Source organism: Pseudophryne corroboree, chromosome 2, assembly GCF_028390025.1.
Source record: "Pseudophryne corroboree isolate aPseCor3 chromosome 2, aPseCor3.hap2, whole genome shotgun sequence".
NCBI classification, from domain to species: Eukaryota; Metazoa; Chordata; class Amphibia; order Anura; family Myobatrachidae; genus Pseudophryne; species Pseudophryne corroboree.
Window position 1 is genome coordinate 583,793,833 of NC_086445.1, and position 27,137 is coordinate 583,820,969.

Below are 27,137 nucleotides of genomic sequence, written 5' to 3' on the forward strand. Positions count from 1 at the left end.
CATTTTAATGTTATATAATATGAACCGGGGCTCTGTAATGAAGCACAATATGAATGGGCAGTACTATATATAATAATGTGAATTGGGGGGTACTGTGTGGCATAATGTGTACTGGCAGCTCTGAAATGTGACATACTGTAGGGTGAACTTAATCACTACTACGATTCATAAAAGAAAACGGCACTACTATGGGGCATAACATTAAATAAGGCTCTGCTATGGTTCAGAAAATGAACTACAGTACTGTAGGACACTATTATAGGGCATACAATTAATAACTGCTGCAGAGAAGTGTCTCTGTAGAAGCATTGGGGTGGGGCCCCTTCAAAATGTTGCTATGGGGCCCACAGAGTTCTGGCTATGCCCCTGGAGAGGGTGGAGACCTCAGATGGATAAAACCGAGAAGCATCCCTGACAGAGGCGTAACTAAGGGGTGACGAGCAAGGCACGTGCCCTGGGCGCCTTGGCAGGCCCAGCAGAGGGGGGCGGCCGGCCAGGACATCATGCCCACTCGCCCCCTCAGTGGCAGAATTTGCATCGATGCAAGCGGTGCATTGCACCAAGGCCTGGCACTGTGGAGGGGCCCACAGCTGCCGGCAATACAATGAGTCAGTGTGACTCATTGTATGCCGCTGTAAGCGCTGCGCCTGCCGCCGCCAGAGTGTGTGCATGTGTCGCACCACAGTTGGCTGGTGTTCAGCTCCCGGACGGAGCTGGAGAAGATGGCACTCTCCTCTCTCCGCTCTCTCTGTGTTCATCTGCTGGGCTGGCTGTTGAATGCTGAGAGAAGGGAGGAGAAATGGGAGCTGTGGTCTAGGGCTGGGCTGCCGCTGAGTTGATGTGGAGTTCGTATGCACTGGAGCAGCAGCTTCAGCAAGCCATTTCAGCAGTCATGTAAAGTATGTTTTAGGAGTGGAGTGGAGGGAGTGCAGGGCGGGGGGGGGGGTTGGAGGTGTGCAACTAGCAGTGTGTGTGTGTAGATGTGTGTGTGTGTGTGTGTGTGTGTGTGTGTGTGTGTTGGGAAGTGTATATATATATATGTATATATATATATATATATATATATGAGAAAGAGTGATTAAGGTATTTCTAAGTGACAAATTGTGTCATATAAAATAGGTGAGATCAGGTATATTTAAAAGTAATTACAAAATTTAATACACATATATATAGCACTATTAAAATAAAAAAGAGATGCCAAAGCTGTAGGTTAAAAAGCTACATCTGGAGTTGAATATACACATAAAAAAATACATCCATAAACTTATGAAAAACAAGAATACATGGAAACAAGAACATTTTTAAAAAATCAATCTATAAAAGAATATATTGCTTAACTTGAGAAGATGGATTGTATCAGGTAACACCCAACGCGTTTCTTCCTAGCTGGACTTCACAAGGGGTGCTATGACAGTGGGACAAGGCACATATATATACCGATACTGATTGGGAAGTGAATCCTACATCACTTCCTGTCAATTACAAGTTCAAAGGTGAAGAGTCTCCTTTTAAAATAAACTTCAGATATAATCTGCTTTCCCCAGTAATCTACTAATGCTGGGGAGGATCTCTAGATGTATGACACGTAATTGTTATTAAAAAGTGTTATTAGAACGTTCAGAAGTTGTCTGGCCACGGACTTCCTGTCCGGGCCGCGTATGATGTAATCTCCGCCCCACTTCCGGCGTCCGTGATTGCTTCTGCGCATGCTCCGGCTCCGAGCAACAGGGTTCAGCGACCTTCAGGCATCTGCGCATGCGCCCGCTTCGTGACAGACTCCGATGTGCTCCATATTACCAGTACCACAGTTCTTAATAGACGGTTTGTGCGATGGCCATTTTTTAGAAGTTTTTCAAATTGGAGACGTTTCTTATTAATCTTTAGAGTCCCAGCGGCCATCTTTGGTGTGAAGATCCTCCTTAGCACACCAAATTGTGCTCGTAACTGAAAGAAGAGAAAAATATATAATAGATAAAGAGAATTTGTTTAGAAGTTTGTGCTTAAAGAATAACTTATAGTAACAATATATAGGGTCCAGATGTAATAATTCTAAATACCAAAAGAGGAAACATGAAGCTGATATAGTATGGTATCATACTGCTGGAATCAGCACTAGAATTATTTACATAATGTAATATTTGATAGGCATCCAGGGTCGGGGATCACAACCATAATTGGAATAGATGTGCCCATATGAATGACTTTACATAGGCATTGAATAGCCCAAGATTACATTCATATCTAATAGTCCATGTGTGGCACAAAGTGGCCAACCAAAGCAATTCTCATATGTGAGAGAAAGTTTGAGTGATAAAGTTCAGATATATCAGAGGTAGATCGAAAAACCAGCTACTCATCCTTTACAGCACCCTGTCTTCCATGGCGGTCTCCCACCCATGTACTGACCGGGCCCAACACTGCTTAGCTTCCAAGATCGGATGGAATTGGGCATATCCAGTGTGGTATGGCTGTAGTACTGATGTGGAGGAAGGGAGGAGATAAGAGAGATATATAAGCAAAGGATCACAAAGGTGTAGACAGGGGGAGGTATAGTGTAAAGCCTATGTCACAGGTGGAGGGTATTCAATTCAAAGATCCAGTACATCTCCCTTCTGAAGAGAAGGTTGGACAGGTCTCCACCTTGTTCCCCTAGGGAATTCAACTCGATACCTTTAAACGTAAGTTCATCAGGATCTGAATTATGACACAGGCGAAAATGCTTTGATACTGCATGTGTCAAAACTTTGTTTCTAATGTTTCTCACATGTTCCTGAATGCAGAGTTTCAAAGGTCTCTTAGTTTTCCCTATGTACTTCATTTTGCATGGGCATTCCAGCATATAGATGACTGAGACGATACAATTAATAAACTGCTTAATCTTGTACTCTTTCATGTTGTTGTTGTTGTTCTGGAAAGATCTCCTGTTGGAATGCAAGTATCTGCAGATGTTACAATGACCACACTTATAGAACCCCACACACCTTGGCATAGTGGTAGGTGCTTCAGGATTTTTTAGCATACTCGGTGCCACAAGGTCTTTCAGATTCTGTGACTTTTTAAATACCACTTGCGGTTCTTTCGGAAGATAGTCCTTTAGGATAGGGTCCATTAATAATATGTTCCAATGTTTCCTTAAAGTTTTTTTTATATAATTCTCATGTCTGCTGTAGGTAGTAATGAACCTAACTGTGCCCTCTGTCTTTTCTCTAGGTTTATATCTTAGAAGTTGTTTCCTGTCCAGTTCCTTTGTTTTTGTATTGTCTTCTTCCAGTAGACTTGCAACTGCTGATCACGGTCATCCTCGTTCTTGCAGTTCTGGGCTATTCTGTTGAATTGTGAAAAGGGAATGTTGTTCTTCCATTGTTGGCAGTGGTTACTTTTAAAGTGCACATAACTATTCATGTCGACCTCCTTAATGTAGTTCTTGGTGACCACTTCTTTCCCCGGATGTGTCAATATTAAGTCGAGAAATTCAATCTTTTCTGTGCTGTCATTGGCAGTAAAACTGAGGTTCATAGTGTTATCTGGCAAATAACATAAAAAAATTATTCAAAACTAGGATTGTCACCATCCCATATGATTAAAATGTTGTCTATATAACATTTATAAAAGACGATGTTCTGCTGGTATGGATGATCATTAAAAACATACTCATTTTCCCATTGTCCCATAAAAAGGTTCGCGAAGCTGGGTGTGCAAAAATAGTGTCCATGGTGGTTCCACAGGTTTGGAGGAAGACCAGATGGCGGCACACATAGGCTTGTAGAATAATGCAAAAATGTACTTTTTATTTCAATGTTTCAATCTCATGCCCTCCTTCAGGAATGCATAATCACAAGTGCAGTGCTGTTTTTTATACATACAGTACAGACATACATCCACATAATTACCCTATTAGCCACACCTGACTCTCCCTCCATTCGAGCGTCTCTGGACATCCGTGCTACAGGAATGCGACTCTGTGCCGCTGGTGATGTAATCAGGATGCACTTATCCACTGGGCCAATCAAGCGCCATGTGTACCATCACCACAGTAATGCATTTATAACCTAATGTAAATATATGTATATTTACTTTAGGTTAGAATTGCATTTTAGAGATGTGCGGCGGGCACTTTTCGTGTTTTGTGTTTTGGTTTGGTTCTGGTTCCATGCTCGTGTTTTGGATCTGGATTGGTTTTGCCAAAACCACCCTTTTATGTTTTGGTTTTGGATCTGGATGATTTAAAAAAAATGGCTAAAATCACAGAATTTGGGGGTAATTTTGATCCTACGGTATTATTAACCTCAACAGCATTCATTTCCACTCATTTCCGGTCTATTCTGAACACCTCACAATATTGTTTTTAGGCCATAAGGTTGAACCGAGGTGGTTGTATGACTAAGCTAAGTGACACAAGTGTGCGGCACAAACACCTTGCCCATCTAGAAGTGGCACTGCAGTGGCAGACAGGATGGCAGATTTAAAAAATAGGCCCCAAACAGCACATCATGCAAAGACGTAAAAGAGGTGCAATGAGGTAGCTGTATGACTAAGGTAAGCAACACAAGTGTGCGGCACAAACACCTGGCCCATCTAGGAGTGGCACTGCAGTTGCAGACAGGATGGCACTTAAAAAAACTAGTCCCCAATAGAGATGAGCAGGTTCGGTTCTCAGAGAACCGACCTGTACCGGACTTCACCATTCAAGCCCGGATCCGAGTCAGGCTCTGGTTTTCCCACCTGACTCGGAAACCAGAACGAGGCAAAACGTCATCATCCCGCTGTCGGATTCTTGCGCCATTTGGATTCCATATAAGGAGCGACGCGTCCCCGCCATTTTCACTCTGGCATTGGAGAGTGTAGAGAGAGGACGTGTCTCCGTTCTCTCAGTGGGGTAAATTTACTAAAATTCGTATTTGTACCGATTTGGAGTGAGATTCATCACGAATGACATCGAATGTGTGAATTTGCAACTTTTTGAATTTATTATGCCTCATTTACTAAGCTGCCGTATTTTACATTTTCGTGTTTTCCGATGTCGATGTCATTCGTATTTTTTGGCAGTGTTTTACGGGAGTGAATAGTAAAACACTGCCGACATTAAAACAATGAAACTCGGCCGGATCTGTGAGATTCGTGCAGGGTTTCATTGTGCATCTTTTAAAAAATAAAAAATAGTTAAAAGTAAAAAAAAAATGCGTGGGGTCCCCCCTCCTAAGCAAAACCAGCCTCGGGCTCTTTGAGCCGATCCTGGTAGAAAAAATATGGGGGGAAAAATGACAGGGGTTTCCCCATATTTAATCAACCAGCACCGGGCTCTGCGCCTGGTCCTGGTTCAAAAAATATGGGGGACCAAAAGCGTAGGGGTCCCCCGTATTTTTTAAACCAGCACCGGGCTCCACTAGCCAGGTACATAATGCCACAGCCGGGGGACACTTTTATTGTGGTCTCAGCGGCCCTGGCATTATATACCCAACTAGTCACCACTGGCCGGGGTACCCTGGAGGAGTAGGAACCCCTTAAATCAAGGGGTCCCCCCCTCCAGCCACCCAAGGGCCAGGGGTGAAGCCCGAGGCTGTCCCCACCCTCCAAGGGCGGCGGATGAGGGGCTGATAGCCTTGTGAAAAAAATAGAATATTGTTTTTAGTAGCAGTACTACAAATCCCAGCAAGCCTCCCCCGCAAGCTGGTACTTGGAGAACCACAAGTACCAGCATGCGGTGGAAAACCGGGCCCGCTGGTACCTGTAGTAGTACTACTACTAAAAAAATACCCAACAAAAAACAGGAGACACACACCGTGACAGTATAAGTTTATTACATACATGCACACCTCCAAACATACATACTTACCTATGTTCACACGAGGCTCGGTCCTCTTCTCCTGTCAAAGAGGGTCCCTTCAGCCAATCAGGGAGCGCCATGTCGTGGCACTCTCCTGATTGGCTGTGTGCTCCTGTAGTGTCTGTGAGGCAGCACTGGATACAATGGAGCGCATAGGCGCTACATTGTATCTCTGCCGTGTGCTGCCTCTTTGACAGGAGTCAGGGGGTTCCTGCCAGTCGGGGAAAGGTATCCCATGTGTAAACATGGGGCCCCTTTCAGTGCGTGGTCGGGTTTCCGTTTTTTTATTTTGCCAAGAACGTGGATTATACAAAGAACAGAAGATACACTGGATTATGTGAGTATAATTTTTTTCACAGGTACCCCGAGGATTCTACATGGAGAAGAGGACCGAGCCTCGTGTGAACATAGGTAAGTATGTATGTTTGGAGGTGTGCATGTATGTAATAAACTTATACTGTCACGGTGTGTGTCTCCTGTTTTTTGTTGGGTATTTTTTTAGTAGTAGTACTACAGGTACCAGCGGGCCCGGTTTTCCACCGCATGCTGGTACTTGTGGTTCTCCAAGTACCAGCTTGCGGGGGAGGCTTGCTGGGATTTGTAGTACTGCTACTAAAAACAATATTCTATTTTTTTCACAAGGCTATCAGCCCCCCATCCGCCGCCCTTGGATGGTGGGGACAGCCTCGGGCTTCACCCCTGGCCCTTGGGTGGCTGGAGGGGGGGACCCCTTGATTTAAGGGGTTCCTACTCCTCCAGGGTACCCCGGCCAGGGGTGACTAGTTGGGTATGTAATGCCAGTGCCGCCGAGACCACAATAAAAGTGTCCCATGGCTGTGGCATTATGTACCTGGCTAGTGAAGCCCGGTGCTGGTTTAAAAAATACGGGGGACCCCTACGCTTTTTGTCCCCCATATGTTTTGAACCAGGACCAGGCGCAGAGCCCGGTGCTGGTTGATTAAATATGGGGGAACCCCTGTCATTTTCCCCCCCATATTTTTTCAACCAGGACCGGCTCAAAGAGCCCGAGGCTGGTTTTGCTTAGGAGGGGGGACCCCACGCATTTTTTTTCTCAAAATGTAACACTTTCCCACCCCTTCCCACTGATAAACATGCACGGATCTCACGGATCCGTGCATGCCTATCAGAACACGGTAAAAAAAAGCAGGTCTGTTTTAAAACTGCTTTTTTTTACGATTTGTATTTTTTCACGGCAGTGTTTGGCTATTGCCGGCAGTGTTTGTGAAATACACTTTTTAGTAAATTACCGAGTTGTATGAAAAAACAGTCGTATTTGAACGATGGTGTATTCATTCGTATTTTTATTCTTTGACTTCCAAAAAAATACGAATGCCCTCATCACTGCCGAGATTTGAGTTTAGTAAATTTCCGAGATGACACTTTGAAGAAAAAACACCATCTCGGTCAAAATCGGGAGCTTAGTAAATATACCCCAGTGTCCATGTCTCTTGCTGCCATATGTCCATTGCTGCTGTGTTGTGCTGCATCAGTTCAGTGGTGGTGTATTGTGCTGCATCAGTCCGGTGGTAGTGTCCTGTGCATCAGCCATCAGTCATTCCAGTGATCATGCAGTCACAGTGGTTGTGTCCTCTTGTTGCCATATGTCCATTGCTGCTGTGTTGTGCTGCATCAGTTCAGTGGTGGTGTATTGTGCTGCATCAGTCCGGTGGTAGTGTCCTGTGCATCAGCCATCAGTCATTCCAGTGACCATGCAGTCACAGTGGTTGTGTCCTCTTTTTGCCATATGTCCATTGCTGCTGTTTTGTGTTTCATCAGTTCAGTGGTGGTGTATTGTGCTGCATCAGTCCAGTGGTAGTGTCCTGTGCATCCGCCATCAGTCATTCCAGTGATGAGGCAGTCACGGTGGTATACTCTGCAGCCATATGTCCACTGCTGCAGTATAAAAATAATAACAACAACAAGTCCCTTACAGTGTTGCTGTGTTGTCCTGCATCAGACCAGTAGTAGTGTCCTGTGCATCAGCCATCAGTCATAACAGTAACCAGGCAGTTACAGTGGTATACTCTGCTGCCATATGTCCACTGCTGCCGTATAATAATAACAACAACAACAACAACAACAAGTTCCTTACAGTGTTGCTGTGTTGTCCTGCATCAGACCAGTGGTATTGACCTGTGCATCAGCCATCAGTCATTTCAGTGACCAGGCAGTCACAGTGGTATGCTCTGCTGCCATATGTCCACTGCTGCCGTATAATAATAATAATAACAACAACAACAAGGCCCTTACAGTGTTGCTGTGTTGTCCTGCATCAGACCAGTGGTAGTGTCCCGTGCATCAGCCATCAGTCATTCCAGTGACCAGGCAGTCACAGTGGTATCCTCTGCTGCCATATGTCCAGTGCTCCTGTGCCGCATATTGGCCCTCATTCCGAGTTGTTTGCTCGTTTTTTTTTTCATCGCATCGCAGCGATTTTCCGCAAACAGTGCATGCGCAATGTTCGCACTGCGACTGCGCCAAGTAAATTTGCTAAGAAGTTTGGTATTTTACTCACGGCATTACGAGGTTTTTTCTTCGTTTTGGTGATCGTAGTGTGATTGACAGGAAGTGGGTGTTTCTGGGCGGAAACTGGCCGTTTATGGGTGTGTGTGAAAAAACGCTGCCGTTTCTGGGAAAAACGCGGGAGTGGCTGGAGAAACGGGGGAGTGTCTGGGCGAACGCTGGGTGTGTTTGTGACGTCAAACCAGGAACGAAACTGACTGAACTGATCGCAGTGGCAGAGTAAGTGTCGAGCTACTCAGAAACTGCTTAGAAATTTCTATTCGCAATTTTGAGAATCTTTCGTTCGCAATTTTGCTAAGCTAAGATTCACTCCCAGTAGGCGGTGGCTTAGCGTGTGCAATGCTGCTAAAAGCAGCTTGCGAGCGAACAACTCGGAATGAGGGCCACTGTGTTATATATAATCCAGAAAAATAGAAAAATAATGGAAAACAAAAATTTGGAGGATAAAATAGGGAAAGATTAAAAACCACTTCCTCCTAGTGCTGAAGCTGCTGCCACTAGCCATGACATAGACGATGAAATGCCATCAACGTCGTCTGCCAAGGCCAATGCCCAATGTGATAGTAGAGGGCATGTAAAATCAAAAAAGCCAAAGTTCAGTAAAAGAACCAAAAAAAAGAAATTTAAATGGTCTGAGGAGAAACGTAAACTTGCCAATATGTAATTTACGACACGGAGTGGCAAGGAACGGCTAAGGCCCTGGCCTTTGTTCATGACTAGTGGTTCAGCTTCACATGACGATGGAAGCCCTCAACCTCCCGCTAGAAACATTAAAAGAGTTAAGCTGGAAAAAGCACTGAAAAGAACTGTGCATTCTGAGATGGTATCACAAAATCCCCAAGGAGAGTCCAAGTGTGTCGGCGGTTGTGATGCCTGACCTTCCCAACACTCGACGGGAAGAGGTGGCTCCTTCCACTATTTGCACGCCCCCTGCAAGTGCTGGAAGGAGCACCCACAGTCCAGTTCCTGATATTCAAATTAAAGATGTCACTGTTGAAGTACACCAGGATGAGGATATGGGTGTTGCTGGCGCTGAGGAGGAAGTTGACGATGAGGATTCTGATGGTGATGTGGTTTGTTTAAATCAGGCACCAGGGGAGACACCTGTTGTCCGTGGGATGAAGAAGCCCATTGTGATGCCTGGGCAAAATACCAAAAAAGACACCTCATCGGTGTGGAATTATTTCTCCACAAATCCGGACAACAGGTGTCAAGCCGTGTGTTGCCTCTAACAATCTGTAATAAGTAGGGGTAAGGATGTTAACCACCTAGGAACATCCTCCCTTATACGTTACCTGCAGTGCATTCATCAGAAGTCAGTGTCAAGTTGTGAAACTTTGGGTAAGAGTGTAAGCAGTCCACTCCTGCAAGCCTCACCACCAACTCCCTCAATGTCAACTTCCTCCTCAGCCATGAACGTCAGTAGTCCTACAGGCTATGTCCCTGGCAAGACTGACGAGTCCTCTTTTAACCGGGATTCCTCCGGAGGATCCTTGAGTGGTATGCCTGCTGTTGCTGCCACTGCTGTTGTTGCTGCTGGGAGTTGATCGTAATCCCAGAGGGGAAGCCGGAAGACCACTTGTACTACTTCAACTAAGCAATTGACTGTCCAACAGTCCTTTGTGAGGAAGATGAAATATGACAGCAGTCATCCTGTTGCAAAGCGGATAACTGAGGCCTTGACACTTATGATGGTGTTAGACGTGCTTCCGGTATCCACCATTAGTGCAGTGGGATTTAGACAATTGATGGCAGTATTGTGTCCCCGGTACCATATCCCATCTAGGTTCCATTTCACTAGGCAGGCAATACCGAGAATGTACAGAGACGTCAGAAAAAAGTGTCACCAGTGTCCTAAAAAATGTGGTTGTATCCAGTGTCCACTTAAACATGGACATGTGGAGAAGCGGAACAGGGCAGACTAAGGACTATATGACTGTGTCAGCCCACTGGGTAGATGTATTGCCCGCCCGCAGCAACAACAGCACCAGTAGCAGCATCTCGCAAATCCAAACTCATTTGTAGGCTGACAACCTCTTACGGAAACTGAGGGACATCATCGCGCATTGGCTTACCCTACTTAGACTCTCCTGGGTACTTGTGATATCGGACAATGCCACCAATATTTTGTGTGCATTGCAACTGGGCAAATTCCAGCACATCCCATGTGTTGCACATACAATTAATTTGGTGATGCAGAATTTTTTTTTAAATTACAGCGGTGTACAGGAGATGCTGTCGGTGGCCCAAAAAATTGCTGCCCGCTTTTGACATTCTGCCACTGCATGCCAAAGACTGGAGCACCAGCAAACACTCCTGAACCTGCCTTGCCATCAACTGAAGCAGAGGTGGTAACGAGGTGGAATTCAACACTTTATATGCTTCAGAGGATGGAGGAACAGCAAAAGGCCATTCAAGCCTATACATCCACCTACGATATAGGCAACGGAGGGGGAATGCACCTGACTCGAGCGCAGTGGAGAATGATTTCCGTATTGTGCAAGGTTCTCCAACCCTTTGAACTTGCCACACGTGAAGTCAGTTCAGACAATGCCAGCTTGAGTCAGGTCATTCCCCTCATCAGGCATTTGCAGAAGCAGTTGAAGAAATTCAAGCTGGAGCTAAGACAGTGATTCCGCTAAGTATGTGGGACTTGTGGATGGAGCTCTTCATTCGCTTTGCCAGGGTTCAAGGGTGGTCAATCTGTTGAAATCAGAGCACTACATTTTGGCCACCGTGCTCAATCCTAGGTTTAAAGCCTACGTTGTATCTCTCTTTCCGGCAGACACAAGTGTGCAGACCTGCTGGTGAGTAAATTGTCAACTCAAGTGGAACGTGACCCGTCAACATCTCCTCCTTCAATTTCTCCCACCACTGGGGCTGCAAGGAAAAGGATAAGATTTCCTAGCCCACCCGCTGGTGGTGATGCAGGGAAGTCAGGAGCGAAAGCTGACATCTGGTCCGGACTGAAGGACCTGCCAACGATTACTGACATGTCTACTGTCACTGCATATGATTCTGTCACCATTGAAAGAATGCTGGAAGATTATACGAGTGACAGCATCCAATTAGGCATGTCAGACAGTCCGTATGTATACTGGCAGGAAAGAGAGGCAATTTGGATGCCCTTGCATAAACTGGCTTTATTTTACCTATGTTACCCCCCCCCCCTCCCCCCTCCAGTGTGTACTCCAAAAGAGTGTTTAGTGCAGCCGGTAACCTTGTCAGCGATCGGCTTAGGAGGTTACTTCCACAAAATGTGGAGAAGATGATGTTCATCAAAATGAATTATAAATTCCTCCGGGAAGACCTTTACCAGCAATTGTCTCCGGAAAGTACACAGGGACCTGTGATGGTGGATGCCAATGGGGACGAATTAATACTCTGTGAGGAGGGGGATGTACACAGTGAAAGGGGTGAGGAATCGGAGGATGAGGTCGACATCTTGCCTCTGTAGAGCCAGTGATTTTGCCGTTTAATTCCAGTGATATTGCCATTTAATTCCAGTGATTTTGACGTATAATTCCAGTGATTTGGACGTATAATTCCAGTGATTTTGCCATTTAATTCCAGTGATATTCCATTTAATTCCAGTGATTTGGACGTATAATTCCAGTGATTTGGATGTATAATTCCAGTGATTTTGACGTATAATTCCAGTGATTTTGCAGTATAATTCCAGTGACTTTGACGTATAAATCCAGTGATTTGGACGTATAATTCCAGTGATTTTGTCATTTAATTCCAGTGATTTTGCCGTATAATTCCAGTGATTTGGATTTATAATTCCAGTGATTTTGACATATAATTCCAGTGATTTTGCAGTATAATTCCAGTGATTTGGACGAATAAAATGTATTTTTTATATCTGCCCTCCTGTCTGACACTGCAGTGCCACTCCTAGATGGGCCAGGTGTTTGTGTTGTCTACTTGTGTCGCTTAGCTTAGTCATCCAGCAACCTCGGTGCAACCTTTTGGCCTAAAAACAATATTGTGAAGCGTGAGGTGTTCAGAATAGACTAGAAATGAGTGGAAATTAATGTTATTGAGGTTAATAATACTGTAGGATCAAAATTACCCCCAAAGTCTGTGATTTTAGCCATTTTTATGTTTTTTTCAAAAATCATCCAGATCCAAAACCAAAACCAAAACACGAAAGAGTGGTTTTGGCAAAACCAAGCCAAAACCAAAACACAAAAGTGGAATTAGAACAAAAACCAAAACAGAAAGGGGGTCATTCCGAGTTGAACGCTCGCTAGCAGTTTTTAGCAGCCGTGCAAACGCTATGCCGCCGCCCACTGGAAGTGTATTTTAGCTTAGCAGAAGTGCGAACGATTGTATCGTAGAGCACCTGCAAAATTGTTTTGTGTAGTTTCAGAGGAGCTCAAAACCTACTCAGCACTTGCGATCACTTCAGACTAATCAGTTCCGGATTTGACGTCACACACCCACCCAGCGTTTGCCCAGCCATGCCTGCATTTTCCCTGGCATGCCTGCATTTTTCCAAACACTAAAAAATCTACCAAACAGATGGAAGATCGGGCGCTTTCAGGTGCTGTGTCTCTAATGCTGCTGCTATACCGTATTGGGGGTAGTCACACCCCAACCATACATCAAAGAAAACCAAAGGAAAAAATAGCAGCGCTAATGGAATAGTATAAATGAATCTAATATGAAGGATTGAGTGAAAAAATTCTTAAATTTAATAAAACATAAGTTTTAGGCCTCAATAAAAATTGGATGCAAGATCCACATATAACAATTTAAAACAATGAAAGCAGCAATTGAGGGTCAATGATGCATAGCTGCCTATCACATTAGTATCCGTTCCTAGTATTATGCCTGGAACATATAGCAGATAAAAACAGACTGACAGCGCAGTCACACCAATGCACTTTACCCAAAGACCGCTAGAGGTGTAGTCCCTTAAGAGTGTCTATGATGTTTATACTCAAAACCAGCCAGGTTCGGGGATCCTCATTTAATACGGTGTCCTCTTTGTGGAGATGGGGTGATGGTGTTCCAAGTAGAGATGAGCGGGTTCGGTTTCTCTGAATCCGAACCCGCCAGAACTTCATGTTTTTTTTCACGAGTCCGAGCGACTCGGATCTTCCCGCCTTGCTCGGTTAACCCGAGCGCGCCCGAACGTCATCATGACGCTGTCGGATTCTCGCGAGGCTCGGATTCTATCGCGAGACTCGGATTCTATATAAGGAGCCGCGCGTCGCCGCCATTTTCACACGTGCATTGAGATTGATAGGGAGAGGACGTGGCTGGCGTCCTCTCCGTTTAGACACTTGATTTACTAATTTTGGGGAGCATTAGGAGTACTCAGTAGTGTACAGTGCAGAGTTTTGCTGATAGTGACCAGTGACCACCACTTTTATTTATAATCCGTTCTCTGCCTGAAAAAAGCGATACACAGCACACAGTGACTCAGTCACATACATACCATATCTGTGTGCACTGCTCAGGCTCAGGCCAGTGTGCTGCATCATCTATATATATTATATATCTGTCTGACTGCTCAGCTCACACAGCTTATAATTGTGGGGGAGACTGGGGAGCACTACTGCAGTGCCAGTTATAGGTTATAGCAGGAGCCAGGAGTACATAATATTATATTAAAATTAAACAGTGCACACTTTTGCTGCAGGAGTGCCACTGCCAGTGTGACTAGTGACCAGTGACCTGACCACCAGTATATAATATTAGTAGTATACTATCTCTTTATCAACCAGTCTATATTAGCAGCAGACACAGTACAGTGCGGTAGTTCACGGCTGTGGCTACCTCTGTGTCGGCACTCGGCAGCCCGTCCATAATTGTATATACCAGTGACCTAACCGTGGTTTTTTTTTCTTTCTTTATACATACATACTAGTTACGAGTATACTATCTCTTTATCAACCAGTCTATATATTAGCAGCAGACACAGTACAGTGCGGTAGTTCACGGCTGTGGCTACCTCTGTGTCGGCACTCGGCAGCCCGTCCATAATTGTATATACCAGTGACCTAACCGTGGTTTTTTTTTCTTTCTTTATACATACATACTAGTTACGAGTATACTATCTCTTTATCAACCAGTCTATATATTAGCAGCAGACACAGTACAGTGCGGTAGTTCACGGCTGTGGCTACCTCTGTGTCGGCACTCGGCAGCCCGTCCATAATTGTATATACCAGTGACCTAACCGTGTTTTTTTTTTCTTTCTTTATACATACATACTAGTTACGAGTATACTATCTCTTTATCAACCAGTCTATATATTAGCAGCAGACACAGTACAGTGCGGTAGTTCACGGCTGTGGCTACCTCTGTGTCGGCACTCGGCAGCCCGTCCATAATTGTATATACCACCTAACCGTGGTTTTTTTTTCTTTCTTTATACATACATACTAGTTACGAGTATACTATCTCTTTATCAACCAGTCTATATATTAGCAGCAGACACAGTACAGTGCGGTAGTTCACGGCTGTGGCTACCTCTGTGTCGGCACTCCGCAGCCCGTCCATAATTGTATATACCAGTGACCTAACCGTGGTTTTTTTTTCTTTCTTTATACATACATACTAGTTACGAGTATACTATCTCTTTATCAACCAGTCTATATATTAGCAGCAGACACAGTACAGTGCGGTAGTTCACGGCTGTGGCTACCTCTGTGTCGGCACTCGGCAGCCCGTCCATAATTGTATATACCACCTAACCGTGGTTTTTTTTTCTTTCTTTATACATACATACTAGTTACGAGTATACTATCTCTTTATCAACCAGTCTATATATTAGCAGCAGACACAGTACAGTGCGGTAGTTCACGGCTGTGGCTACCTCTGTGTCGGCACTCGGCAGCCCGTCCATAATTGTATATACCACCTAACCGTGGTTTTTTTTTCTTTCTTTATACATACATACTAGTTACGAGTATACTATCTCTTTATCAACCAGTCTATATATTAGCAGCAGACACAGTACAGTGCGGTAGTTCACGGCTGTGGCTACCTCTGTGTCGGCAATCGGCAGCCCGTCCATAATTGTATATACCACCTAACCGTGGTTTTTTTTTCTTTCTTTATACATACATACTAGTTACGAGTATACTATCTCTTTTTCTTTGCGTCATGTGCTGTTTGGGGAGGGTTTTTTGGAAGGGACATCCTACGTGACACTGCAGTGCCACTCCTAAATGGGCCCGGTGTTTGTGTCGGCCACTACGGTCGCTAATCTTACTCACACAGCTACCTCATTGCGCCTCTTTTTTTCTTTGCGTCATGTGCTGTTTGGGGAGGGTTTTTTGGAAGGGACATCCTACGTGACACTGCAGTGCCACTCCTAGATGGGCCCGGTGTTTGTGTCGGCCACTAGGGTCGCTAATCTTACTCACACAGCTACCTCATTGCGCCTCTTTTTTTCTTTGCGTCATGTGCTGTTTGGGGAGGGTTTTTTGGAAGGGACATCCTGCGTGACACTGCAGTGCCACTCCTAGATGGGCCCGGTGTTTGTGTCGGCCACTAGGGTCGCTTATCTTACTCACACAGCGACCTCGGTGCAAATTTTAGGACTAAAAATAATATTGTGAGGTGTGAGGTATTCAGAATAGACTGAAAATGAGTGTAAATTATGGTTTTTGAGGTTAATAATACTTTGGGATCAAAATGACCCCCAAATTCTATGATTTAAGCTGTTTTTTAGTGTTTTTGGAAAAAAAACACCCGAATCCAAAACACACCCGAATCCGACAAAAATAATTCGGTGAGGTTTTGCCAAAACGCGTTCGAACCCAAAACACGGCCGCGGAACCGAACCCAAAACCAAAACACAAAACCCGAAAAATTTCAGGCGCTCATCTCTAGTTCCAAGTTGTTGGATGTTTTGTCCCGTTTTATCTGCAGATGGCAAAGTCCAGTATTTGGTCCGGATGTGATTTGGCAGCAAAAAGATAGCACAATTGGTGACCCAAGTAGCCTCCTCCTGACGTGTTTCGCTGCGAGCAGTGCAGCTTTTTCAAAGGTGACTTAGGTGGGCAACTAACATGGTTTTTATACCTTAGGTGATTACCAAACACTAAGCAGCTGTTTCACACAATCCTTCAATTTGGTCCAATACCACATAAAAATTTTAAGATTACCACTTCTATGGGTTCTAAATGTGTTCCTAGGACAGACTCAGATGACTAAATTATATTATTCAAAGGAATTTTAATACAAAAACGATTTCTTTTCTCAATTCCAAACCCTACCTAATGTATCACTTCCGGGTCACAGGGGCATCTATTCCCATCACAAGTATCCAGTCTCGTCATATATTTTCAAAAACTTAAATACAGAGGTTCTCTACCTGCCCGCATGTCTTTACCTCGGTCAGCACAACCCCCATATAAGATGTATAGATAACAAGCAGGAGAACTCACATTACTTTTGTGTTCTAATTCGGCGTTCCATTTCCGCCCCTTGGAACGCATTTTGCGTTCCACCATTCAATTTACCGGATGCTGTTCCTGGACATCGTTCGTTTCTCCGGTCATGTGACCCCTGTTTCCCTAATGCCTATGGGAATTGTAGTATAACCCAGATTGTTAGTGACAACCTCGTATACGCAGCGGGGCAGTCACGCCTGTTGGCATGGTAACCCGCTATCGCTTCCTTCAATTAATATGAACCAATTATGAGAACAGATTATTATGAGGACATATTTTGATTACGTCTCCTTATCTGGGGAAGGGTTTATTCATATGACATATCTAAGAATAGTTATATAGATGAACATATATCTAACTCATCTCCTCAGCTCCTATGTCTGTCTTGCTATGTCTATGACTCTGATAAACCAATAAATATCATGTTGTTTTGGCTCATTAATTCAGTATTTGGAAAAGAAAAAAAGGAAAAAAAGGAAAAGGAGGAGGGGAAAGGGAGAGAAAGAGGGGAAAGAGGAGAAAAAGGGGAGAGAGCGGAAAAAACCGGGAAGGATGGGGAAAATGCGAACTGAAATGTTGTTCTCTCCAAGAACTTAATTACTCATTTGCGACTTCCACAGAATATATAAATTTTATTTGTCATCTATATCTTTATTTCTATTAATACTATTAATGTTGTTATACATAACTTAGCTCCTCTTTTCCTATTATCTGCTATATGTTCCAGGCATAATACTAGGAACGGATACTAATGTGATAGGCAGCTATGCATCATTGACCCTCAATTGCTGCTTTCATTGTTTTAAATTGTTATATGTGGATCTTGCATCCAATTTTTATTGAGGCCTAAAACTTATGTTTTATTAAATTTAAGAATTTTTTCACTCAATCCTTCATATTAGATTCATTTATACTATTCCATTAGCGCTGCTATTTTTTCCTTTGATTTTTCCAAACACTCCCTGAAAACGGTCAGTTGCCACCCAGAAACGCACACTTCATGTCAATCACTCTGCGGCAACCAGTGCGACTGAAATGCATTGCTAGAGCGAGGGCAAAACTGCATAGTTCGTTGTGCCCGTACGTCACGCGTGCGCATTGCACCGCATACGCATGCGCAGAATTGTCGATTTTTAGCCTGCGCTGCGAACAAATGCAGCTAGCGATCAACTCGGAATGACCCCCAAAACACGAAAAGTGCCAGCCGCACATCTCTAGTCTCCAAACAGCACGTCATGCAAAAAAGATAAAGAGGTGCAATGAGGTAGCTGTATGACTAAGCTAAGCGACACAAGTGCGCGGCACAAACAACATGGGACGTGCTGGAATTTGCCCAGATGTAATACACGCACAATATTGGTGGCACAGGAGAGCGTACCCCTAAACCACACACATGGAAAAGCCTGTGAAAATTAATTTGGATAATAATAACCCTTTTATATGGAGCTATTATAATAATATGCAGCACAGGCGAGCGTACCCCTGCACCACACAGGGCAAACCCTGTAATAATTATTTGGATAATAATATAAGTAATGTATGTAACCCTTTTATTTGGAGTAAATAATATACAGCACAGGACACCACCACTGGACTTATGGCAGCACAAGACAGCGCCACTGGACTGATGCAGCACAAGAAAGCACCACTGGACTGGACATATACGGCAGTACCCCTTGACTTATACAGCAGTACCACTGGACATATACGGCAGTACCCCTGGACTTATACAGCAGTACCACTGGACATATACGGCAGTACCACTGGACTTATACAGCAGTACCACTGGACATATACGGCAAGTACCACTGGACTTATACAGCAGCATAGGGACACCACCACTGGACTAATTCAGGACAACACAGCACCACTGCAATTGACTGGTCTTATACAGCAGCACTGGACATATGGCTGCAGAGGACACCACCACTGTGACTGGACTGATGCAGCACAAGACACCACCACTGGGCTGATGCAGCACAACACAGCACCACTGGACTGGACTGATACAGCAGCACTGGACATATGGTAGCAGAGGACACCACCACTGTGACTGGACTGATGCAGCACAAGACACCACCACTGTACTGATGCAGGACAACACAGCACCACTGCACTGGACTTATACAGCTACACTGGACATATGGCAGCAGAGGACACCACCACTGTGACTGGACTGATGCAGCATAAGACACTACACTGGACTGAGCAGCACAAGACAGCACTGGAATCGCCACCCCATTTTCCCTCCTGCACAGACACTGAGGACGGAGACACGTCCTCTCACTACACTCTCCAGGATTGGAGTGAAAATGGTGGCGACGCACGGCTCCTTATATGGAATCCAAAACCCGCGAGAATCCAACAGCGGGATGATGACGTTTTGCCTCGTTCTGATTTCCGAGTCAGGCAGGAAAACCTAAGCCGGGGTTGGATCCGGGCTCGGGCAGTGAAGTCTGGTAGGGTTCGGTTCTCAGGGAACCGAACCCGCTCATCTACTATATAAAAGTGAAAATTTGTCCTTCTGTGTATCTTTCTATACAAATCCACAGTTTACAAGCGAAGATCGTGAAATTTGACATACAAGCGTATTAAAACATGGCGGAGGCAACTAAAAAAAATAGAAATCCCTAGCACCCCTAGGGGGGAGACAGCAGCACAGAGTATATCAGGAGACAGCACAACTCTGGAATTACTGGAGCAATGTACTCAAAAAATTGGTACACATATGCCTTACAATCTGGGAACAAACACTGTGGGGAGAAGACACCCCTAGCACTCCTAGGGGTGAGGCAGCAGCACTGAGTATGTCATCAGACAGCATAACTGTGGAAGGGCTGGAGCAATTTACACCAAACTTGGTACACATCTGACTTACAATCTAGGAACAAACTCTGTGGGGTTAGACACCCCTAGCACCACTAGGGGTGAGGCAGCAGCACTGAGTATTTTAGTAGACAGCATAACTCTGGAATGCATGCAGCAATTTACAACAAACTTGGTACACATATAACTTACGCTCCGGGAACAAACACTGTGGGGGTCTGTGGGGGTCAGACACCTCTAGCACCGCTAGGGGTGGGACAGCAGCACACAGTATGTCAGCGGACAGCATAACTGTGGAAGGGCTGGAGCAATTTACAACAAACTTGGTACACATCTGACTTACAATGGGGGAACAAACTCTGTGGGGGTTAGACACCCCTAGCGGTGGGACAGCAGCACAGAGTATTTCAGGAGAAAGCATAATTCCCGAATGCCTTGACCAATTTACAACAAACTTGGTACACATATGACTTGCAACCTGGGAACAAACACTGTGGGGATAAGACACCCCTAGCACCTCTAGGGGTGAGGCAGCAGCACAGACTATATCAGGACATGCATGATATGTCAATGATGACAGGGCTGCATGTGACAAGGCCAGTGACATGATGTGAGGAGGGGAATGCAGGTAGCTCAAACCCACACACTGAGAGTTATATAGTGGAAGTAACACAGTCCCCCAGCAGCACAGAGTATATCTGGAGATACATAATGTGCTGCGCTATATAAGAAACTGGAAAAATCGATAATTTCACAGGGGCACTGACATGATGTGAGGAGGGGAATGGAGGCAGCAGGAAGCCACAGACTGAGAGTTGTATAGTGGGAAGAGCAGGGTCCCATGGGGGACCAAAAAGGGGTCCGGCCACTACACAAAGTGCTTCAGGGAAGACAAATATGGCTATATACTAGAGATGAGCGGGTTCGGTTTCTTTGAATCCGAACCCGCACGAACTTCACTTTTTTTTTCACGGGTCCGAGCGACTCGGATCTTCCCGCCTTGCTCGGTTAACCCGAGCGCGCCCGAACGTCATCATGACGCTGTCGGATTCTCGCGAGACTCGGATTCTATATAAGGAGCCGCGCGTCGCCGCCATTTTCACACGTGCATTGAGATTGATAGGGAGAGGACGTGGCTGGCGTCCTCTCCATTAGAATAGATTAGAAGAGAGAGAGAGAGAGATTGTGCAGACAGAGTTTACCACAGTGACCAGTGCAGTTGTTGTTAAGTTAACTTTTATTTAATATATCCGTTCTCTGCTATATCCGTTCTCTGCCTGAAAAAAACGATACACAGCAGTCACACAGTGTGACTCAGTCTGTGTGCACTCAGCTCAGCCCAGTGTGCTGCACATCAATGTATAAAAGCTTATAATAATTGTGGGGGAGACTGGGGAGCACTGCAGGTTGTTATAGCAGGAGCCAGGAGTACATAATATTATATTAATTTAAAATTAAACAGTGCACACTTTTGCTGCAGGAGTGCCACTGCCAGTGTGACTAGTGGTGACCAGTGCCTGACCACCAGTATAGTAGTATATTGTTGTATACTATCTCTTTATCAACCAGTCTATATTAGCAGCAGACACAGTACAGTGCGGTAGTTCACGGCTGTGGCTACCTCTGTGTCGGCAGTCGGCACTCGGCAGGCAGTCCGTCCATCCATAATTGTATAATTATATACCACCTAACCGTGGTATTTTTTTTTCTTTCTTTATACCGTCGTCATAGTCATACTAGTTGTTACGAGTATACTACTATCTCTTTATCAACCAGTGTACAGTGCGGTAGTTCACGGCTGTGGCTACCTCTGTGTCGGCAGTCGGCAGGCAGTCCGTCCATCCATAATTGTATTATTATAATATATACCACCTAACCGTGGTTTTTTTTTCATTCTTTATACCGTCATAGTGTCATACTAGTTGTTACGAGTATACTACTATCTCTTTATCAACCAGTGTACAGTGCGGTAGTTCACGGCTGTGGCTACCTCTGTGTCGGCAGTCGGCAGGCAGTCCGTCCATCCATAATTGTATTATAATATATACCACCTAACCGTGGTTTTTTTTTCATTCTTTATACCGTCATAGTGTCATACTAGTTGTTACGAGTATACTACTATCTCTTTATCAACCAGTGTACAGTGCGGTAGTTCACGGCTGTGGCTACCTCTGTGTCGGCAGTCGGCAGGCAGTCCGTCCATCCATAATTGTATTATAATATATACCACCTAACCGTGGTTTTTTTTTCATTCTTTATACCGTCATAGTCAGTCATACTAGTTGTTACGAGTATACTACTATCTCTTTATCAACCAGTGTACAGTGCGGTAGTTCACGGCTGTGGCTACCTCTGTGTCGGCACTCGGCAGGCAGTCCGTCCATCCATAATTGTATTATAATATATACCACCTAACCGTGGTTTTTTTTTCATTCTTTATACCGTCATAGTGTCATACTAGTTGTTACGAGTATACTACTATCTCTTTATCAACCAGTGTACAGTGCGGTAGTTCACGGCTGTGGCTACCTCTGTGTCGGCAGTCGGCAGGCAGTCCGTCCATCCATAATTGTATTATAATATATACCACCTAACCGTGGTTTTTTTTTCATTCTTTATACCGTCATAGTGTCATACTAGTTGTTACGAGTATACTACTATCTCTTTATCAACCAGTGTACAGTGCGGTAGTTCACGGCTGTGGCTACCTCTGTGTCGGCAGTCGGCAGGCAGTCCGTCCATCCATAATTGTATTATAATATATACCACCTAACCGTGGTTTTTTTTTCATTCTTTATACCGTCATAGTGTCATACTAGTTGTTACGAGTATACTACTATCTCTTTATCAACCAGTGTACAGTGCGGTAGTTCACGGCTGTGGCTACCTCTGTGTCGGCAGTCGGCAGGCAGTCCGTCCATCCATAATTGTATTATAATATATACCACCTAACCGTGGTTTTTTTTTCATTCTTTATACCGTCATAGTCAGTCATACTAGTTGTTACGAGTATACTACTATCTCTTTATCAACCAGTGTACAGTGCGGTAGTTCACGGCTGTGGCTACCTCTGTGTCGGAACTCGGCAGGCAGTCCGTCCATCCATAATTGTATTACAATATATACCACCTAACCGTGGTTTTTTTTTCATTCTTTATACCGTCATAGTCAGTCATACTAGCTGTTACGAGTATACTACTATCTCTTTATCAACCAGTGTACAGTGCGGTAGTTCACGGCTGTGGCTACCTCTGTGTCGGCACTCGGCAGGCAGTCCGTCCATCCATAATTGTATTACAATATATACCACCTAACCGTGGTTTTTTTATACCACCTAACCGTGGCAGTCCGTCCATAATTGTATACTAGTATCCAATCCATCCATCTCCATTGTTTACCTGAGGTGCCTTTTAGTTCTGCCTATAAAATATGGAGAACAAAAAAGTTGAGGTTCCAAAATTAGGGAAAGATCAAGATCCACTTCCACCTCGTGCTGAAGCTGCTGCAACTAGTCATGGCCGAGACGATGAAATGCCAGCAACGTCGTCTGCCAAGGCCGATGCCCAATGTCATAGTACAGAGCATGTCAAATCCAAAACACCAAATATCAGAAAAAAAAGGACTCCAAAACCTAAAATAAAATTGTCGGAGGAGAAGCGTAAACTTGCCAATATGCCATTTACCACACGGAGTGGCAAGGAACGGCTGAGGCCCTGGCCTATGTTCATGGCTAGTGGTTCAGCTTCACATGAGGATGGAAGCACTCAGCCTCTCGCTAGAAAACTGAAAAGACTCAAGCTGGCAAAAGCACCGCAAAGAACTGTGCGTTCTTTGAAATCCCAAATCCACAAGGAGAGTCCAATTGTGTCGGTTGCGATGCCTGACCTTCCCAACACTGGACGTGAAGAGCATGCGCCTTCCACTATTTGCATGCCCCCTGCAAGTGCTGGAAGGAGCACCCGCAGTCCAGTTCCTGATAGTCAGATTGAAGATGTCAGTGTTGAAGTACACCAGGATGAGGAGGATATGGGTGTTGCTGGCGCTGGGGAGGAAATTGACCAGAAGGATTCTGATGGTGAGGTGGTTTGTTTAAGTCAGGCACCCGGGGAGACACCTGTTGTCCGTGGGAGGAATATGGCCGTTGACATGCCAGGTGAAAATACCAAAAAAATCAGCTCTTCGGTGTGGAGGTATTTCACCAGAAATGCGGACAACAGGTGTCAAGCCGTGTGTTCCCTTTGTCAAGCTGTAATAAGTAGGGGTAAGGACGTTAACCACCTCGGAACATCCTCCCTTATACGTCACCTGCAGCGCATTCATAATAAGTCAGTGACAAGTTCAAAAACTTTGGGTGACAGCGGAAGCAGTCCACTGACCAGTAAATCCCTTCCTCTTGTAACCAAGCTCACGCAAACCACCCCACCAACTCCCTCAGTGTCAATTTCCTCCTTCCCCAGGAATGCCAATAGTCCTGCAGGCCATGTCACTGGCAAGTCTGATGAGTCCTCTCCTGCCTGGGATTCCTCCGATGCATCCTTGAGTGTAACGCCTACTGCTGCTGGCGCTGCTGTTGTTGCCGCTGGGAGTCGATGGTCATCCCAGAGGGGAAGTCGTAAGCCCACTTGTACTACTTCCAGTAAGCAATTGACTGTTCAACAGTCCTTTGCGAGGAAGATGAAATATCACAGCAGTCATCCTACTGCAAAGCGGATAACTGAGTCCTTGACAACTATGTTGGTGTTAGACGTGCGTCCGGTATCCGCCGTTAGTTCACAGGGAACTAGACAATTTATTGAGGCAGTGTGCCCCCGTTACCAAATACCATCTAGGTTCCACTTCTCTAGGCAGGCGATACCGAGAATGTACACGGACGTCAGAAAAAGACTCACCAGTGTCCTAAAAAATGCAGTTGTACCCAATGTCCACTTAACCACGGACATGTGGACAAGTGGAGCAGGGCAGGGTCAGGACTATATGACTGTGACAGCCCACTGGGTAGATGTATGGACTCCCGCCGCAAGAACAGCAGCGGCGGCACCAGTAGCAGCATCTCGCAAACGCCAACTCTTTCCTAGGCAGGCTACGCTTTGTATCACCGCTTTCCAGAATACGCACACAGCTGAAAACCTCTTACGGCAACTGAGGAAGATCATCGCGGAATGGCTTACCCCAATTGGACTCTCCTGTGGATTTGTGGCATCGGACAACGCCAGCAATATTGTGTGTGCATTAAATATGGGCAAATTCCAGCACGTCCCATGTTTTGCACATACCTTGAATTTGGTGGTGCAGAATTTTTTAAAAAACGACAGGGGCGTGCAAGAGATGCTGTCGGTGGCCAGAAAAATTGCGGGACACTTTCGGCGTACAGGCACCACGTACAGAAGACTGGAGCACCACCAAAAACTACTGAACCTGCCCTGCCATCATCTGAAGCAAGAAGTGGTAACGAGGTGGAATTCAACCCTCTATATGCTTCAGAGGTTGGAGGAGCAGCAAAAGGCCATTCAAGCCTATACAATTGAGCACGATATAGGAGATGGAATGCACCTGTCTCAAGTGCAGTGGAGAATGATTTCAACGTTGTGCAAGGTTCTGATGCCCTTTGAACTTGCCACACGTGAAGTCAGTTCAGACACTGCCAGCCTGAGTCAGGTCATTCCCCTCATCAGGCTTTTGCAGAAGAAGCTGGAGGCATTGAAGAAGGAGCTAACACGGAGCGATTCCGCTAGGCATGTGGGACTTGTGGATGCAGCCCTTAATTCGCTTAACAAGGATTCACGGGTGGTCAATCTGTTGAAATCAGAGCACTACATTTTGGCCACCGTGCTCGATCCTAGATTTAAAGCCTACCTTGGATCTCTCTTTCCGGCAGACACAGGTCTGCTGGGGTTGAAAGACCTGCTGGTGACAAAATTGTCAAGTCAAGCGGAACGCGACCTGTCAACATCTCCTCCTTCACATTCTCCCGCAACTGGGGGTGCGAGGAAAAGGCTCAGAATTCCGAGCCCACCCGCTGGCGGTGATGCAGGGCAGTCTGGAGCGACTGCTGATGCTGACATCTGGTCCGGACTGAAGGACCTGACAACGATTACGGACATGTCGTCTACTGTCACTGCATATGATTCTCTCAACATTGATAGAATGGTGGAGGATTATATGAGTGACCGCATCCAAGTAGGCACGTCACACAGTCCGTACTTATACTGGCAGGAAAAAGAGGCAATTTGGAGGCCCTTGCACAAACTGGCTTTATTCTACCTAAGTTGCCCTCCCACAAGTGTGTACTCCGAAAGAGTGTTTAGTGCCGCCGCTCACCTTGTCAGCAATCGGCGTACGAGGTTACATCCAGAAAATGTGGAGAAGATGATGTTCATTAAAATGAATTATAATCAATTCCTCCGCGGAGACATTGACCAGCAGCAATTGCCTCCACAAAGTACACAGGGAGCTGAGATGGTGGATTCCAGTGGGGACGAATTGATAATCTGTGAGGAGGGGGATGTACACGGTGATATATCGGAGGGTGAAGATGAGGTGGACATCTTGCCTCTGTAGAGCCAGTTTGTGCAAGGAGAGATTAATTGCTTCTTTTTTGGGGGGGGTCCAAACCAACCCGTCATATCAGTCACAGTCGTGTGGCAGACCCTGTCACTGAAATGATGGGTTGGTTAAAGTGTGCATGTCCTGTTTTGTTTATACAACATAAGGGTGGGTGGGAGGGCCCAAGGATAATTCCATCTTGCACCTCTTTTTTCTTTTCTTTTTCTTTGCATCATGTGCTGATTGGGGAGGGTTTTTTGGAAGGGACATCCTGCGTGACACTGCAGTGCCACTCCTAGATGGGCCCGGTGTTTGTGTCGGCCACTAGGGTCGCTAATCTTACTCACACAGCTACCTCATTGCGCCTCTTTTTTTCTTTGCGTCATGTGCTGTTTGGGGAGGGTTTTTTGGAAGGGACATCCTGCGTGACACTGCAGTGCCACTCCTAGATGTGCCCGGTGTTTGTGTCGGCCACTAGGGTCGCTAATCTTACTCACACAGTCAGCTACCTCATTGCGCCTCTTTTTTTCTTTGCGTCATGTGCTGTTTGGGGAGGGTTTTTTGGAAGGGCCATCCTGCGTGACACTGCAGTGCCACTCCTAGATGGGCCCGGTGTTTGTGTCGGCCACTAGGGTCGCTAATCTTACTCACACAGCTACCTCATTGCGCCTCTTTTTTTCTTTGCGTCATGTGCTGTTTGGGGAGGGTTTTTTGGAAGGGACATCCTGCGTGACACTGCAGTGCCACTCCTAGATGGGCCCGGTGTTTGTGTCGGCCACTAGGGTCGCTTATCTTACTCACACAGCGACCTCGGTGCAAATTTTAGGACTAAAAATAATATTGTGAGGTGTGAGGTATTCAGAATAGACTGAAAATGAGTGTAAATTATGGTTTTTGAGGTTAATAATACTTTGGGATCAAAATGACCCCCAAATTCTATGATTTAAGCTGTTTTTTAGTGTTTTTGGAAAAAAACACCC

The 27,137-nt window shown here is 45.3% G+C and overlaps 1 pseudogene; it reads right to left on the reverse strand.

Annotated features, from left to right (window-relative positions):
* Nucleotides 1-2,357: 2,357 nt before the first annotated feature.
* On the reverse strand, nt 2,358-2,476 carry LOC135051389 (5S ribosomal RNA; annotated as a pseudogene).
* Between the last annotated feature and the right edge of the window lie 24,661 nt (nt 2,477-27,137).